General features: G+C 48.3%; 1 protein-coding gene across 2 annotated transcripts in view; it reads right to left on the bottom strand.

Annotated features, from left to right (window-relative positions):
- Window positions 1–18,241, bottom strand: part of Insr (insulin receptor) — a 74,466-nt gene that overhangs the window by 29,782 nt on the left and 26,443 nt on the right. The window lies entirely within an intron of this gene.

Below are 18,241 nucleotides of genomic sequence, written 5' to 3'. Positions count from 1 at the left end.
GGAGGAGGAGGAGGAGGAGGAGGAACCAGAAATAGAGCTGAAATTCAAGTAGTAGATCACCAGCCTTTTCAGGGAAAAATAATAAAGCTCAGGGACAGCACAGATGCCCTGAGTTCAACCCCAGGACACAAAATAAATAAAAAGGAACACACAGAGAGAAAGGAGTCAAGTGGACAATTATGACTAATGACTGCTATTGTTTACATTACAGTCCTCTCCCAGACATCCCTGGAGGATTAATTCCAAGACCCCCTAGAGAGCAACTGGCATCTCCACTGGCATACCTGAACAGACACTAGACCCTGTACTAGAGTACACAATAAGCAAACAAAAATGGCTACCGCCAGTGACTAGTGCCTGTCATCCCCAAGGGGCTGAGATATAAGGGTCATGGTTCGAAAAGAAAGTTCTTGAGACTCTAAATGCCAGTGATCACCAGAAAACTGGAAGCGGTGCTGCAGCTCACATGCTAGAACTCTGGGACAGTGCCCAAGCACTGAGTTCAAGCTCCCCAACTAACAAAACAAAAGAATAAAAATAGCTAGGCACAGTGGCTCACACCTGTCATCCTAGCTACTCAGGAGGGTGAGATCTGAGGATCATGGTTCGAACCCAGCCCAGACACTTAAGTCCATGAGACTCTTATCTCCAATTAACCACCAAAAACCCAGAAGTGGTGCTATGGCTCAAGGGGTAGGGTGGTAGCTTTGAGCTGAAATGCTCAGAGACAGTGCCCAGGCCCAGAGTTCAAGTCCCATGATCCAACCCCACCCCACCCCCCAAAAAAGAATAAAAATAAAAGGCCTGCATACGTGCAATTGCATTTATTAAGTGCTCAGGTCCCCCACTGAGCAGACCAGACAGGGAGGTGGGGAGAACAAGCTTCAGTGCCCCAGCCAGTCCCTCTGCTGATCCCCCCCCCACCTTTGACCCGCCCCTTGTCTGGAGATCTGAGGCCTGAGCTTCAATTGGAGGAAGTTATATATATAAACAGGACAATGGGTGACACCCATCAAAGCCAGGTGTCAGGCAGGATGCAAGGAAGTCAGGAAGAGGCTCATATCCTGGGCAAGAAGGCCATCAAACACCTCATCAAAACTTCCTGGACGCATCAGCTTCCCTGCTGAGCCCATGTGAAGAAACATGACCAGGAGGGAGGCAGGAACTGGCTGTCTCCCTGTGAAGGAACACACTGGGATCTCTGGGGGTAAAAATTGGGGAGGGGGTTCACCCCAAGAGCTCTAGAGGGACTTGGGGGGGAGGGTGCATGATGCAGTCATTTTGTATCTTAACTATTGTGCTGACGATTGTGTGAATACACACACACACACACACACACACATCCACAGAACTTGTAGTTATCAGAGGCCCTGGAATGGGCACTGGAGAAACGAAGAGGGAGCTAAGAAAAATGGGGCTCCTGGAGGTTCCCCCAGTTACATAAGAGCAGGTGGCTACTCAGGAGGCTGAGATCTGAGGATCGCTGTTCAAACCCAGCCCAGTCACTAAAGACCATGAGATTCTTGTCTCCAGTTAACCATAGAAAACTGGGAGTGGTGCTGTGGCTCACATGATAGAGCACCTGCCTTGAACAAAAGAGCTCAGGGACAACACCCAGGCTCAGAGTTCAAGTCCCATGGTGAAAGAAAGGAAGAAATTAAGAAAAGAAAGAAAGAAAAGAAAGACTGGTAATGTGGCTTAGTGCTGGAAGTGCTCGCCTGGCATGCATGAAGCCCTGGGTTCGATTCCCCAGCACCACATAAACAAAAAAAAGCCAGAAGTGATGCTGTGGCTCAAGTGGTAGAGCTTTGAGCACATGAAGCTCAGGGATAGTGGAGAGAGAGGGACAGAGAGAAGAAGAGGGAGAGAGAGGGAGAAAGGGAGAGAGGGAGAGAGGGAGAGAGAGAGAGAGAGAGAGAGAGAGAGAGAGAGAGAGAGAGAGAGAGAGAGAGAGAAAGAGAGAAGAAAGAGGGGCCGGGAATGTGGGCTAGTGGTAGAATGCTCACCTAGCATGCACAAAGCCCTGGGTTTAATTCCTCAGTACCACATAAACAGAAAAGGCCAGAAGTGGTGCTGTGGCTTAAGTGGCAGAAAATACCCAAGGACAGTGCCCAGGTCCTGAGTTCAAACACTAGGACTGGCAAAAAAAAAAAGAAAGAAAGAGAAAGAGAACGAGAGAAGGAAAAAAAGAACGTTAAGTTCAGTGAAGGCTGGGAATGTGGCTTAGTGGTAGAGTGTTTGCCTCACATACATAAAGCCCTGAGTTCAATTCCTCAGTACCACATGTACAGGAAATGCTGGACGTAGCTCTGTGGCTCAAGTGGTAGAGTGCTAGTCTTGAACAAAAGAAGCTCAGGGACAGTGCCCAGGCCCCGAGTTCAAGCCCCAGAACTGGCACCAAAAAAAAAAAAAAAAGTTTCTACTGTTTTATTGCCACACAGAAACCCAACACAAAGCAAAGGTCTGTTCTTTTAGGAACTACTGAATAACTTGCTGGCCTTTCCTTGTTTCTCACTCATTCAAGAAGCAAATCAAATGCACCGCATGCTGGTATTTTGAAGGGTATTTCAGGAACACAGAAGCCCCTCCTTGTTTTGAGCAAGCATCAAAACAGTTACAGAAACAGCATCTGTGACCTCCAAAAGCCCAGTCGAAGTCAAGTGCAGAGGCTTTCACCTATTACCCCATATCATGGGAGGATTGTGATATGATGGGGGCAAAAAGTTCTCAAGACTGCCACCCTTACCAATAAATAACAGGATATGGTGGTGCATTCTTTTAATCTTAGCAATGCAAGAAGTATAAATAATAGTCCAGGCAGGCCAGGGCATGTGGGAAAGAAAGAAAGCACAACTCTTTAGAAACAAAAACAAGGGACTGGGAGTTTGGCCTAGTGGTAGAGTGCTTGCCTAGCATCCATGAAGACCAGGGTTCAATTCCTCGGTATCACATACATAGAAAAAAGTCAGAAGTGGTGCTGAGGATCAAGTGGTAGAGTTCTAGCCTTGAGAAAGTCCAAGGACAGTGCTCAGGCTTTGAGTTCAAGCCCAGGACTAGAAAAAAAAAAAAAGAACTGATGAAAAGGCGGGCTGGGGGTGTGACTCAACTGTGGTAGAGCATTTGCCTCAAAAGGACAAGATCCTCCAGAGTTCTTCTGTCTACCAGAAACATCTATTGAGGGCACAAGGGAAAGAAAAGAGAAAATAGGAAAATCTCAGCAAGTAGCAAGAGTATATCTTCCATGAAATTTTCTTTCAGATACATAAATGCCTGCCTTGTGTGTAACTGATGTTAGGGTTTCTTCTTGAGGATTTCTGTTTTTTTAATTGTTGCTGTTGGTCATAGGTCTTTAACTCAGAGCCTGGGCGCTGTCCCTGAGCTCTTTTGTTCAATGCTAGTGCTCTAGCACTCTACCACTTTGAGCCACAGCACCAATTCCAGTTTTTGAGGGATTAATTGGAGATAAGAGTCTCACAGAGATTTTTCTGCCCCAGCTGGCTTTGAACCATGGTTCTCAGATCTCAGCCTCCTGAGTAGTTAGGATGGCTGGCATGAGCCTCTGACACCCAGCAGATCTTATTTCAAACAGCATAGCCAAAAATAGAAGAATAAACTAACAAGAGCCTGTGGATAGGGTGCATTCTGAAAAGGTATGGTATTTTTAGCTTCTCTCTTAAGAATAAAAACCCACCTGGAATACATTCAATAAAATTACTGGGCCAGGGGCTGGTAGTTCACCTCTGTAATGCTAGCTACTCAGAAGGATCACAGTTGAAAGCCAGTCTGAGCAGAAAACCAGAAGTGCTGTGGCTCAAAGTGGTAGAGTGCTAGCCTTGAACAGAAGAGCTCAGGAACAACGCCCAACAAAAACAAAGAAATATAAAATAACTTGCCTGGGCATTTTGAAAATATGAACAAAAGAAAGAAAACTAGGAAATTGTGTAGGCAGAGGGGGGTGTCAATGAGAGACGGGGGCAATGAGAGAGAGAAAGAGAGCAATAAATGTAGAAGTGTGATCCTGAACTGAAACTAGGAATGAATGAATGAATGACACTGTTAGGACCAGTGATGAGATTTATGTAAGACCAGATTCAAATACTGCATAGTGTTGTTAATTTTCTGATTTCGTTGTTGTTTTTACCATGGTGCTGCTATTTGTAAAGGAATTTTCTTGGCATTAGGAAAACTCTCTCTTCCAACTTTAGGAGTATTGTGATTACAGTGGATTGATATGAGTGCTGAAAATAAACGTTTCTTCCACGTGACTAATGACATATTTCAAAACAAATGGGGGGAGCACGGAAGCAGTGAAGGTAAACAATGTTTACAGCCCCTCTGAAAGCTTAAAACATCAAAATAGCCACCAATTCGAAGACATCCGCGCAGCGCTGTTAGAAAGGAAGGGTTAAAATTATTCTTTTCTTTAACTATATAGTGAATGCAAAGTACCCACAGCCAATTGGATTTTTTTTTTTTTAGTTGTTGTCGTTTTGTTTTGGCGGTTTGGGCTTTGTTTTTAAAGTCCCTAAATTTTTATTATTCTGCCTTCCCAGAAATTTCCGATGAGGACGGTTGCATCATAGGATTGCAGGCATGATCAGGACCGGGCCTCTCGGTCTCCCGGAGTGTGAATTTTACAACCTCTCTAAAAGACGGTATTTGGCTTCGGTTCAGAGCCTTTCTCTCCCACGCCCCCCCCCCGCCCCCATCCCCACACTCCAACCCTGACCTAAGAGGTTCGAGTCCCCAGAGCCAAATTCCTCCCCTTAGGACGTCGTAAATGATTTAATGGCGGTGCGGGAGGCAGGATCTGAACTTTTGATAGCTGAGGGTCAGCACGACCCAGAACCGCGTGTCCTTGAAAGCGAGGAAACGCCGAGATTCCCTTCCTTGACCATGCGGACCCCAGAATGGGGCTGCACAACTCTACGGAGACATACGGTACGGCAAATGCCAGGGTCCCGCCCCACTAGAGCACAGTCCGGATTGGCTAGTTCGGTGTGCGCGCGCATGCGCAAGGGTGAGGGCAAAGGCGGGCGTGGCTGCGGCGTTCTTTAGAGATTTACGGTGCATTCAAAGGCCAACCAGGGGGCGGAGCCACTCTGCTAAAGTAGCCTTATGATTGGCCGGTTCTTAGAGAGTGCGCTCCTGGCACCGAGGGCGGGTCCAGCCCACGCGTGGCCACGCCCCCTCCACTGAAGTCTAGAGGCGCCAACTCGCCACAAAGCCCCCGGCTCCTTCCGCTCCGTTCCGGCGTAATCCACGCCGGGCCCTGGCAGCAACCGCAGCGCCGCCCTCGCGCTCCGCCAATGGGCGAGCGAGCTGCTGGGGCGCCGGCCCCGCCCCCGGGCGCGCAGGGCGGGGCGGCGGGGACCCCGCGTCCGCGGTGGGCCCCCGGGCGCGCGGCTGGCGGGGGTGTGCGGGGCGCCGCGCAGGGGCGGGGGGCGGCGCGGTTCTGGGGGGCCCGTGCGAGGCGGGCCTGGGGCCGCGGGGACTTTGCACAGGGCGAAGGCAAAGGCGGATCTGAGGGTGCAGCTTGCACACACACACACCCGCACACCCCGTGACGGGCTGGGCCGGTGCCCGGGAGGAGCTCGGGTCACCGCGTGGCAGTGCCCGGCATGGCCGGGCGGGACGCCCTGGCTGCAAACCTCCCCGGCGGAGGCCCAGCGAAGGAGAGCAGCTCGCCAGGGGCACACAGCGAGCCCGCAGCGGGAAGGCGAGCCCCCTGCACCTTGGTAACCCTGAAAACCCGAAGATCTGAGCCCCCAAATCAGGCGGAGGCCAGAGGCGCTGGGCTCCATCCATCCCCGGCACAACTGCCATTTTCTGCCATGCAAGGGGCCATTCTCTCCCAACCAGCTCCCTTCCGCCAGGCATAACATACACCTGAAAATACAGATTCCATGTGTTCGGCCAATAGGGGTTCATTAGATCTTCCTGACTCGTAATTATTCCAGCAACCTTTACCCCAGGCAGATACGCAAAGTCACAGAATGGCCATGTCCTAACTGGCAGGACTCGAACTCGGGTCTCCAGGAAGCCCAGGGTCACAGCCAGGCCTTCCTCAGCCTAGCACACCCCAGTAAGCCCATCTAGGAAAATGAAAATGAAGACATGGACAGGAAACCAAGCCTCACCCTCCCACACACCATGCATAAAACGGGCATCTAACCAGGTGCTGGTGGTTAGCTGCTCAGAGGGCTGAGATCTGACCACAGTGGTTCAAAGCCAGCCTGGATAGGAAAGTCCATAAGGCTCTTTACCTCCAATGAACCAGCCAAAATCCATAAAGGGAGCTGTAACTCAAGTGGTTAGAGCCCCAGCCTTGAGTGAAAAAGCGGTGGGAGAGTACAAGGCGGTGAGTTCAAGTCCCAGGAACTGGCATAACACACACACACACCAGACATGGAGCACCTAGAAGTGAGATCATCTTGCTAGTTCACTCCAGGGGCTTGCACCCTGTAAGTGCACAAATAATTGGCAGGGGGGGGGGGAGTGGCAGGAACAAGGGGAAGGTAGCTTTGCCCAGAGTAGGGAGAGAGTACATGCGAATGTGTGAGTCACCAGGGAACTATAAACACTCAGTAGTTGCTAAAGGCCAAAGTACAGCATGAGGGGACTAGGCAATTAGGCCAGATAAGGGTGTGGGGGAATAAAGGGCCCAGGGGCTCAGACTATCCTGCCCCTGACACCAAAGAGCATTGAGGAGGAATGGGTATTGGGGGCCATCTTCTGTCTAGTGGGTGGATGGGGAGAGGAGGCGGGGCAGGAGCAGGAAGGAAGAGGCCTCATCTGGTCATGTTGATGCTCAGGTGTCTATCTTGAGGCTGGACACAAGTCAAGAGACTTGAACAGCCCCTGCATGTGAAGTGTGGATTCCAGAAAACCCAGCGGGACGTCCAGGCATTCAGGCAAGCCTGGTTGTATGTCTAAGGATCTCTAAAGTCTCACAGCTTCCGCCACCCCAGCCAGCTCTGAAGAAAACCAACAACCCTGCACCAACCTCCCCCCTCCAAAAAATAGATAACGATAACTTTCTTTCCCAAACATTTGAGGCAATTAATGATAAGGAGCTTTTTTGTTGTTGTTCTTAAATCAAGTGGCTACTTTTCCATGTACTTTTGGCTTCTGTTATTTATTTTTGTGCTCATCCTGGAGCTTGAATTCTAGGCCTGATCACTGTCCCTGAGTTTTTCGACTCAAGGCTGGTGCTCTACCACTTAAGTCACAGCTCCACTTCCGGCTTTGTGCTGGTTCATTAGAGGTAAAGAGGCTGACAGACTTTCTTGCTTAGTCTGGCTTTCATCCTCAAATCTCAGCTTCCTGAGCAGTCATGATTACAGGTGTGAGCCACGGACAACTGGCTTCAAAGTCTCAACTTCTCAACAAAGGAAAACAACCTAAATAAAATCAGCACTTATGTGAGTAGTGAATTTGATATTTCCAAAATAAACAGCAAACCTGTCCTGTGATGAAAATGGATTTTAAGTCATTTCTGCTCCATTCTTAATTTTATATACTCTCCCGTCCTTTGTTCTTACACTATTTACTTGATATTTCCCCACCTCTACACAGAGTCTAAAAAATTTCTGCAATGCTAGAAAGGCAAGCACATTGTCTCATACCTGTAATCCTATTCATGTGGCTAAGATCTGAGGATTATGGTTCCAAGCCAGCCTAAGGGAGAAACCTTATGTAAGATTTCATCTCAACAGAAAAAAAAAAAAAAAGTTGGGCATAGCAATGCCTGTCTGTCATTTCATCGGGAAGTATAAACAGGAGGACCAAACTCTAGGCTTGCCCAGAATTAAAAAAAAAAAAAATGAGACCGTCTCTCAAAAATAACAAGAACAAACCAGGTGCTCGTGGCTCACGCCTGTCATACTAGCTACTCAGGAGGCTGAGATCTGAGGACCGAGGTTCAGAGCACTAGCCTTGAGTACAAAAGCTCAGGGATAGCACCCAACAGAGAGAGAGAGAGAGAGAGAGAGAGAGAGAGAGAGAATCCAGGGAATAAAGTGCCTGTCTAGCACACTCAAAGCCCTGAGTTCAAACCACAGTACCATCCAAAAACAATGAGGGGGGCGGTTCTATCATGGAATCACTTTAAAGACACTCCCTTTCCCCTCCAGACATGTGCCTCTGCTTGGAATTCTTTCTTCTCTTTCTGCTGGGGTTTAGTCACTTGTCTCAAGTTTTCTGGTCATTTTGGCATTAAGTAATGAACATGTGTTCTCAGGCTAGCAGAGAATAGAGAGGAACAGCCGTTTCTGTGGGAATCAGTCACTGTGTCAGTGGGGTTTCCCAGGAGACCATCTCCCCGAGATGAAGCTCAGCTCCCACAACCAGAGGCCAGTCAGCAAGTACATGGCATTCTTGGGTATGTACTAGTCCACAGAGACTGCAAGCAAGGGAGGCACTGGAGAAAATCTCTAAACAAACATCCGAATGTACAGAAGACACCCCAAAACCAGACTCAAGAAGAGTAGGGATGAAAGTATACCTATTTCAAATGCCATGGCAGAAAAGAAAAAGAAAGTAAGAAAGAGAGAGAGCGAGAGAGCAAGAGCAAGTAAACCAGGCATGGTAACTCATGCTTGTAATACCAGCAATTCAGGAGGCAGAGATCAGAAGGATTACAGCTAGAGGCTAGCTGGGTAAAAAATGAGCAAGACCTTCATCTTTGTCATGGTTCCAGGCCAGCACAGGCAAAAAGCTAGCCAAAATATCCCCAAAAAAAATATTTCATCTCTGACTCTTACTTAATTATATATAGTGGTGCTGGTGTTGGAATCCAGGGCCCTGGCTGAGCCATACATACCTGCAACAACAAAACTCCCATCTCAGGACTGGGAATGTGGCCTAGTGGTAGAGTGCCCAGCAGGCATGAAGCTCTGGGTCCAATTCCTCAGTACATACACAAAAAAAGTCAGAAGTGGCACTGTGGATCAAGTGGTACAATGCTAGCCTTGAGCAAAAAAAAAAAAAAAAAAGCTCATGGACAGTGCCCAGGCTGAGTTCAAGCCCCAGGACTGGCACGTGTGTACGGGACCCCCCAAACCCCCATACACACATATATACACACAGCCTCCTGAGCAAACCATAACTGGAGGCCTTAACTAGGTGCAGGGGCTCAAAGAGGCTCATGATGGAGGGATGCTTGGGTACTTGGGGGCAGACCAAGAGCCTCCAACGAATTGGAGGGAAGACAGGATGGAGTACAGAAGGCCAGAAAGTAGGGGTGAGACTACACCAGTGCGTCTCCCCCATCCAGTTCTAAGGAAAGGAGTTTAGCCTTGGAAGTGAAAGCCACCCCCACGGCTTCCTCATGCTGGACTTGAACTTGGATTTCTTGGACTCTGCCTAAAGCAAATAGGACACTCGGGCCCCTTCCATGTGTCCCTGGAGCTTGTGCTGAGTCCCTCCCTCTGTGGCCACAAGCCAGGTAAACTCCCAGTGGCTCCAGGGGGCTTCACCTTGACTTTGACCTTCAAAGAGGCCTCTTGGTCCCCACACTTGCCATGGGCCCGGATCTGTTTCCTGGGACCCATGGAAGGTGAAGGTAAAAGGCAATGCACTTGCCTTAGCAACCACAAAATAAAAAATAAACCCTGGAAAACTAAACAGTGGATATTCAAATAGAAAGTTTGCTTTAGGGGAAAAAAAAAATGGCATTGGCCCGGCACCAGTGACTCACGCCTGTCATCCTAACTGCTCAGGAGGCCGAGAGCTGAGGATCAAGGTTCAAAGCCAACCTGGGCAGAAAAATTGGTGAGACTCAAAGGTAGGAAGTAAAGCTATGGTCTGACACACCATAGGAGGACACAGACAGACAGACAAAGAAACAGTCATAACCTTGACCAGCTTCAGAGAACTATTCTCCAGGATGTGTGAGAAAATGAACACCTGTGTCTCCATGGAAACAGAGGTGGGCGGGTGGAGCCAAGATAAGACCTGGCCCAGTGGATGCTGGGAAGAGCAGGTGGACCCTTCAGGAAGAGGGAAAAGGGAGAGAGAAAGTGGGGGGGGGGGAGGAGAGAGGAGGAAGAGAGAAGAAAGAAGGAGGAGAGGGGAGAACAGAAAGAGAGGAGTGAGAGGGGAGAGAAAGGAGAGGAGGAGAAGAGAGTGAAGAGAAAGGAGAGGGGAAAGAAAAGAAGAAAGGGGCACTGGGCAATGGTGGCAATGGTGGCCTGTCATCCTAGCTACTCAGGAGGCTGAGATATGAGGATCAGGGTTCAAAGCCAGCCTAGGAATGAAAGTCTGTGAGACTCATCTCCAATTAACCACCAGAAAACCAAAGTGGTGCTGTGGCTCAAAGTAGTAGAATGCTAGCCTTGAGCTGAAGAGCTCAGGGAAAGCGCCTAGGCCCTGAGTTCAAGCCCCACAACCAACGACGAAGGGAGAGTAGGAAGAGAGAGGGAGGAGGAAAGAGGGGGAGGGAGGAGCAGGGGCAGCTGTTGGAGCTAAGAAAGGATGGTGGGTAGGGCCGGGGCATGTGAGGCAGGGCCTGTCTGTGCCTCAGTGTTCTATTTAGGGTCACTGATAGAAAGCCAATCCCCAGCCAGCATGGAATCTGGCACTCCGCTGATGCTGAGATGTTTTGGCCAAGTGTCTCAACTTCTCTGAGCCTTTCTTCAAATGGTTCCTCACCAGTCCCTCACCCCCCACTTTGTGGGGCTGGCCTTGCCAGAGGCGCCCTCTAAACAGATGATACCACACACTCATCAAAGCATCACACTGAATCCTCAAGCCTGGCAATGCAACAGACCCACTGATCCTGGTAACGATGGGCACAGACTTCAGGAAATCCTAACCAAAATGTGTGATGTGTGTCTACAGGAAAACATGAGAATTAGGGAAACAACAGCAATAAACCATGCCCACTCGAGTTCCAAACTAAACACAGCCATGAAATTCTGTTCCTTAAAAGTCACCATGCCTGAGTTGCCTCACCCCAGGGCCTTTGCACATGCTCTTCTGGCCTCTTTTCTGATCACTCTGCTCCACTGGGGCTAGCCCAGAAGCATTGCATCCTTCCCTTTCATTGCCCCCTCTCACTCCCTAATCCCCCCTGAATCCACCCAGAGCCAGAGCTTCACAGACATTGAGTCACTGCCATTCACGCTGGCTTCACCTACACTGAGGATTCTGCCAGACCAAAGCGAGTTTGGGGGAGAACAGACATGGAGTGTAAATGTGAAGAAACTGAGGCTGGCAGGTGATGGGCACGGGCCCAGAATGGTGGTCAAGTTGTGTCTAGCCTAATCCCTGATCACAATCTGAGACATGAAAGCGACACAAGCATTCCTCAACCTTGCCTCAGGACAGCATTCTGGCATCACATGCTGGCAAACAAGAAATCTAGAGTAACTCATGGAGCTGAGATCTGGCAGATGGAAGTTCAAATCCAACCCAGGCAAAAAAGTCTGGGAGAGTCTCCTTTGCAAAAAGCCAGGCTGGAGGCGTGACCTCATGTGGTAGAGCACCAGCCGAATAAGCAAGCTCAATTAACTATTCCCAAACGCAAAATGCTTGGCTTTGGGCAAGGCCTGCTGTTTGTCTGAAGGATGTTCCCTCATGTAATGACGACACAGGAACAGTTTCATGAAAGTACAATTCCCCCAGGTACACTGCAGAGAGCCACAGATAAATAACCCCACGCCAGCCCCTTGGCTGCTGGCTGCTGTGTCTCCAGTGTCAGCTCTGATGTGTGTGTGAACTGAGATCTATGAAATTTACATGACAAGCCTGGTGCCAATCACACATGCCTGTAATCTCAGCTACTCTGGAGGCTGAGCTCTGAGGATCATGGTTCGAAGACAGTCCAGGAAGAAAAGTCTGGGAGACTCACAGCTACCATAATCTACTCAGAAAAAAAGCCAAACGTGGTGCTGTGGCTCAAGTGGCAGTAAATCACTAGCCTTGAGCATAACAGGGATTATCACTCAGGTCCTGAGTTCAAGCCCCAGGACTGGCAAAAGAAAAAAAAAAAAAAAGGAAGGAAGGGAGGGAGGGAGAGAGGGAAGGAAATTCATGTGACACTTCTATCCCAAGGCTAGGAAACATTTCAGATGAAAAGAACACCTGAAGCCAGGTGTAGTGGCTGACACCTGTAATCCTACCTAGTCTAGATCAACAAGGATTGTGGTCTGAAGCCAGCGTGGGCAAAACAGTAAAAATAAAGTTCTGGAGAGACCCCCATCTCAACTAATAGTCTGGTGGTTAAGTAGTTTATGCCTGTCATTCCAGCATATGGGAAGCATCCTAGGTGATTTGAGTCCAGGCTTATTTGAGAGTGCAGCCTGTGTGCGTGCGTGCGTGCGTGCGTGTGTGCGTGCATGTGTGTTACTGAGACTTCAAATCAGGGTCTTAGGCTCTCACTGGACTTTCTTGCTAACGGCTGTCTGGCCCTCTACCACTTGAGTTATACCCCCAGGCTGACTTTTTGATGATGAACTGGAGATAAGAGTCTGACAGACTTTTTTTTCCTGGGTTGTCTTTGTACCACGATCCTCAGATCTCAGCCTCCTGAGTAGCTAGGATGACAGGCGTGATTCACTGAGGCCTGAATGCTCTCACTAGAGCATTCTCCTCCCCCACCCCACCAGACCATTCTGGAATCTCCATCCCCCCAATTTCCACCTCCCGTTAGGCTGGGATTACAGGCATGGGGTGCTGAGGGCAGTGAGATAGCCTAGAAACTCTGTCCCCTAGGGATAAAATGATTTTGAAGTTTAAAAAAAAAAAAAACAACTTAAATTTCATTCTGAGGAGGTGAAACTGCTTCCAGTCCAGCTCTCTAGGGTTTGGTTTGTTTTGTTTGGGGGGGGGGGGGGGTGAGATTAAGGGGAGGGGTTGTTTTGTTTCCAAAGTTACACGGATTCCAGGGAACATTTCTTCCCAGCCAGGCACTTTGGGGCCAGGTTAAGTTCTAGCTGTTTATTATGAGTAACAAATGAAACTGACTAACCACACAAAGGAAAGTGATCAAAACATTGACCTCTCTGAAACCAAAACATGGTTCACGTGGTCCAGGTGCTTCTCCTATCCCACAAGGCGGAAAGCTACTGGGGCCTGGCTCAGAGGACAGAGCTGGCCCCACCCACCAGCATCTGGAACAATCCACAAAGCTTATCAGGGCTGACGTCCTGGGCAATAAATATTCTTCCTCAAAGAGAGCTGAGGAGGCCAAACAAGACCCACAAACCAACAGCGGCCGCCTTCTTTCTTCCCCTTCAGCCTGGGCAGCTCCCAGCTGAGAGGTCTGGCACCACTTTCCAAGCTCTGAAGTGGAGAATTCCAACGGGCAGTAGAATGAACAGACCGGGCTCACACCTGTAATCTGAGCTATGAGATCCGGAGGATCGCGGTTCAAAGCCAGCCTGAGAGATTCTTCTTCTTCTTCTTCTTCTTCTTCTTCTTCTTCTTCTTCTTCTTCTTCTTCTTCTTCTTCTTCCTCCTCCTCCTCCTCCTCCTCCTCCTCCTCCTCCTCCTCCTCCTCCTCCTCCTCCTTCTTCTTCTTCTGCCTGAGATAAAACTAGGCATGCACCAGTGACTCACGCCTGTAATCCTAGCGATTCAGGGAGGCTGAGATCTGAGGATCTCCGTTTGAAGCCAGCCCAGGCAGAAAAGCCTGTGAGATTCTCATCTCCTATAAATTACTCAGAAAAAAGCCAGAGTGGCTCTGTGGCTCAAGTGGTAATAGATTACTACCTTTGAGAACAAAGAGGCTCAGGGATAGTGCCCATGCTCTGAGTTCAAGACCAGGACTGGCAAAAGGCAAAAAAAAAAAAAAAAGTCACTGGCAGCGGTGGCTCACACCTGTAATCTTAGCTACTCAGGAGGCTGAGATCTAAGGATCAAGGTTCAAAGCCAGCCCGGGCAAAGCAAAGCCAAGAGACTCTTACCTCAACCAATGAAATGGTGGTTCCTCTCTTTCGTCCCAGCTACTTGGGAAATTAAAAAGTGGAAGGTCTCAGTGCAGGCTAGCTCTGGGCAAAACCACACCAAACCAAACAAACAAACAAAAATCTAGACTCTTGTGTGAAAAAAAAAGAAATAAAAGCAAGAAGTACTAGGGATATGACTCGAGTGGTAGAGTGCCTGCCTAGCGAACGTGAGGCCATAAGTTCAAATCCTAGTACAGCCCAAACAGAAAACATATTCTGAAGAGTGCTACAACATGGCTAAATCCTCAGGCCATGACTATTTCCTCTCAGTACACTTGAAACATGATTACATAGCAAGCTTTCTGTTAGGCACATGTAACCATTACCAAACTACTATGACAAATAGTAATAATAACAGTAACTATGGGAGTGAGGCCCCAAAACTGGTTGAAAATCACCCGGGATTCCTAGCGCGCACTCTGGCTCCTTATGGCATCTTTGTGCATTGCATGGCTGACCTGTACAGTCCATACCGAAGCCCTTTGAATCCTTCTCTTCTGCCAACTCTGCCTGCCTTCTAGAGAGTCCCCATTCTCAGTATCTCCCACAGCCGCCTTTGTACCCATGACCCCCACCCAGACAACAGACAGAGAGTGTGGAGGGTGATAAGACCCGTTCCCCCCCTGCACCCTCAGCTAGACCGCAAGCCTGTGGGGAACAGGAAGAGGATGGGACAAAATACACCCCAACTAGAGCCCAGCTCCCACCTGGAGATAGGCAGGCCCCAGCTCCTGACCAAATATACGTGTGTGTGTGTGTGTGTGTGTGTGTGTGTGTGTGTGTGTCTTTTTAAATGGCACAAATGCATCCTTTTCCTACCACTGGAAGCATGCCATGAAACTCATAGGGTCAGAATGGAAGCCCCAGCCAAGGCTGGTACCTTCAGGAGTCTCTGGGGGTCGGAATCTTTCAACTTTATCACTCCAATTCTTGGATTGGTTCAAAGCCTCCCTGGGCTGGCCTCAGGCCCACAGGACCTCTCCCTATCTCCACATCCTTCATACAATTGCAACCACCCCCCAAAAAAATTCAAGTCCTATAGAATAAGGTAGCAAAGTCCGAGAGACTCTTGTCTCCAATGAACCAGCATAATGCTGTTGCCAGAGGCATGGTTCAAGTGGTAGAGCACCGTTTGTGAGCAAGGAAGCTAAGGAAGCTTGAGGCTCAGAGCTCCAGTTCCAATATCAGCACACAAGCAAATAAAAGGAGGGGAGGATAATTTTATCTCGAACAAAAACAAGTTTTTGTTTTTGTTTTTGTTTTTACTTGGAACAGCTTAGTTGAAGACATAACTAAAAATGTAAGACCTTGACTGGGTCCAGGACCAAACCTGGACACCCAGATGTGTGACAAACTCAGGGCCTGGGGGTTTCAAGATCCCTTGAGCCATGTCTCCATTTCCTACTTTGTGCTGGCCCATTGGAGGTAAGAGTCTCACACACTTTTCTACCTGGGCTGGTTTTGAACCTCAGTCCTCAGCGTTCAGCCTCCTAAGCAGCTAGGATTAAAGGCATAAGCCACTTGTGCCTGGCCTATCTTCATTTATTTAGTTATTTTCCAGTGAGTCATACCTCAATGCCTCATGATTTTTTTTTAATGGGCAGATAGTAAATATATTTTGCTTTGCAAGCCATATGACCTGGATTGCCACCCAATTTTGTCAGTTAGCTCGAAATAACCGAGTGAATGGCCTATCTGGGTTTCCAATAAAATTTTATTAACCTGAGTTTGCCGGGCCCTGATCCAGGCTGAAAAAAGACACATGGACACACACACACACACACACACACACACACACACACACACACACACACAGAGTTTGGGGACTGACACCAATTCTTGGGTGCTGTTACTAAATTGCAAGGAACTTTCAAAGCTTTAAAGTCTCTAAAGGGCTCAGATCTTCTCAAGGGAGTTTGTCATTTCTTTCCCACACCCCAAAGGGCTAAGAAGGGGCCCCAAGGGGCTGTGACCAGGACTAGAGGAGAGGAAGTGGCCAGAAACTCCAAACTGGCTGAAGAAAAACTCTATATAGACATAAGTCAGGGGAGGGGCTTGTGGGAAATGGGGTGCCACTGGTAAGGGAGTCACAGCCCAGCTTCAAAAATGCACTTAAAATAATGGATTGCTTAGGGCCGGGAGTTTGGCCTAGTGGTAGAGTGCTTGCCTAGCATGCAGGAAGACCCAGGTTCTATTCCTCCGTACCACATATATAGAAAAAAGCTGGAAGTGGTGCTGAGGCTCAAGTGGTAGAGCTCTAGCCTTGAGAAAGTATAAGGACAGTCAGTGCTCAGGCCCTGAGCTCAAGCCCAGGACTGGCAAAAACAAAAACAAAAAAAATGGATTGCTTTGCTAGTACTAGTGGCTCATGCCTGTAATCCTAGTTACTTAGGAGAATGAGAATCAAAGTTCAAAGCCAGCCTGGCAGGAAATTCTATGAAAAGACAGAGATGGAGTTATGGCTCAAGTAGTAGAGCACTAGCCTTGAAGGGGGAAAAAAAAAAGCTATCAGGGACAACACCCAGGCCCTGAGTTTGTGCCCCAAAACTGCCACTAAGAAACAAAACAAAACAAAAATCCTTTAAGCTGATATAACAAACACACACACACACACACACACACACACACACACACACACACACACTCCTCCATCCCAGTTCTAGAAATCTTAAGCAATCTCTGAGCCAGTTCACTTGGTCAAGGAAATCTATGCCAGGGGACATTTCTTATGTGAACTTCCTTCAATAAACAGTTCCAAACTTTATCTTTAAAAATCCCTAAAACAGCCAGGTGCCCCTGGCTCACGCCTGTAATCCTAGCTACTCACAAGGCTGAGATCTAACAACTGCAGTTCAAAGCTAGTCAGGGCAGGAAAGACTTGTTGGACACTTATCTCCAATTAGCCAACAGAAAACAAGAAGTGAAGCTGTGGCTCAAAGTGATAGAGCGCTAGCCTTGAACAGAAGAGCTCAGGCCCTGAGTTCAAGCTGCAGGACTGACCCCCCCCCCAAAAAAAAAATAATCACCAAAACCTCAAGGGCTAGCCATGGAGCTCAGTGAACCCTTGAACCCTTAAAAACTAAGGACTGGACATTCAATGGCTTTTGCTGTGGGGGTAGATGGTCAAGCTAGATGTTTCTCACATGGCTTGTCTGAAAGCATGTCTTTCTTTTTTATTGGCTGTGAAAAGTCACTATTTACTGCTGGCTTGTCTCTTGGGACCAAGAACCATGTGTCATCTGCTGCCTCTAGCAGGAAGCAAGGGTTGACATTCTTCCAAGACTAGGGACATAGCTTGCTGTATGTGTGGTGGGGGGGACTCTTAACCCAGCATAGGGGAGCCCCTAGGTTCTATCCAAAAGGGACAAAGAAATAAAATCAGCAAGGCACCAGTGACTGACACTTGTAATCCTAGCTACTCAGGAAAGCTGAGATCTAAGTTCAAAGCGAGCCTGAGCAGGAAAGTCCACGAGATTCTTATCTCCAATGAAGCACCAAAAAGCCAGAAGTGGAGCTGTGGCTCAAGTGGAAGAGCACCTTGAGTGAAAAAGTTCAGGGACAACACACAGGCTTTGAGTTCAAGTCCTAGTACCATTTTCAACATCAAGTTAAGAGTTTTGTGTAAGTCCAGGCGAGTGAAGAAGTCTAAGCCAGATTTCTTTCACCAAGATCAACAAATCACTATTGTATTGTGCACATTGCAAAATAATATCTCCAGTAAGCTAGACAGATAAAAAGTGACCCAGGGCTTGAATAAAACCAGTATAAATTGTTTGTTTTCCTACCATGGAAAGCTAACAGGTATCATCAATGGCTAATATTGTATCTTCAATGTTGTTTGTTTTGTGTGTGTGTATATCAGACAGACGGACAGACAGACAGACAGACAGACAGACAGAGACAGAGAGAGAAACAGACAGAGACAAAGGCACAGAGAGAATGGAGGGGAGCACGAGCTCCTTGGGGCTCGAACTCAGGGCTTAAGTACTTATTGCGAGCTTTTTTGTTCAAGGCTAGCACACTATATTTGAGTCACAATCTTTGGTGGTTAATTAGATATGAGTCTCACAGTGGGCTGGGAGCATGGCCTAGTGGTAGAGTGCTTGTATAGAATGCATGAAGCTGAAACCCTGGGTTCGATTCCCTGGTACCACATACATAGAAAAAACCAGAGGTGGTGCTGTGGCTCAAGTGGTAGAGCTCTAGCCTTGAGAAAGCCCAAGGACAGTGCCCAGGCCCTGAGTTCAAGCCACATAACTGGCAAAAAAAAAAAAAAATCTCACAGTATT

The sequence above is a fragment of the Megascapheus bottae genome, chromosome 1, assembly GCF_031878675.1.
Source record: "Megascapheus bottae isolate mThoBot1 chromosome 1, mThoBot2.hap1, whole genome shotgun sequence".
Lineage (NCBI taxonomy): Eukaryota > Metazoa > Chordata > Mammalia > Rodentia > Geomyidae > Megascapheus > Megascapheus bottae.
This window is presented reverse-complemented; position numbering and strand designations above follow the sequence as displayed.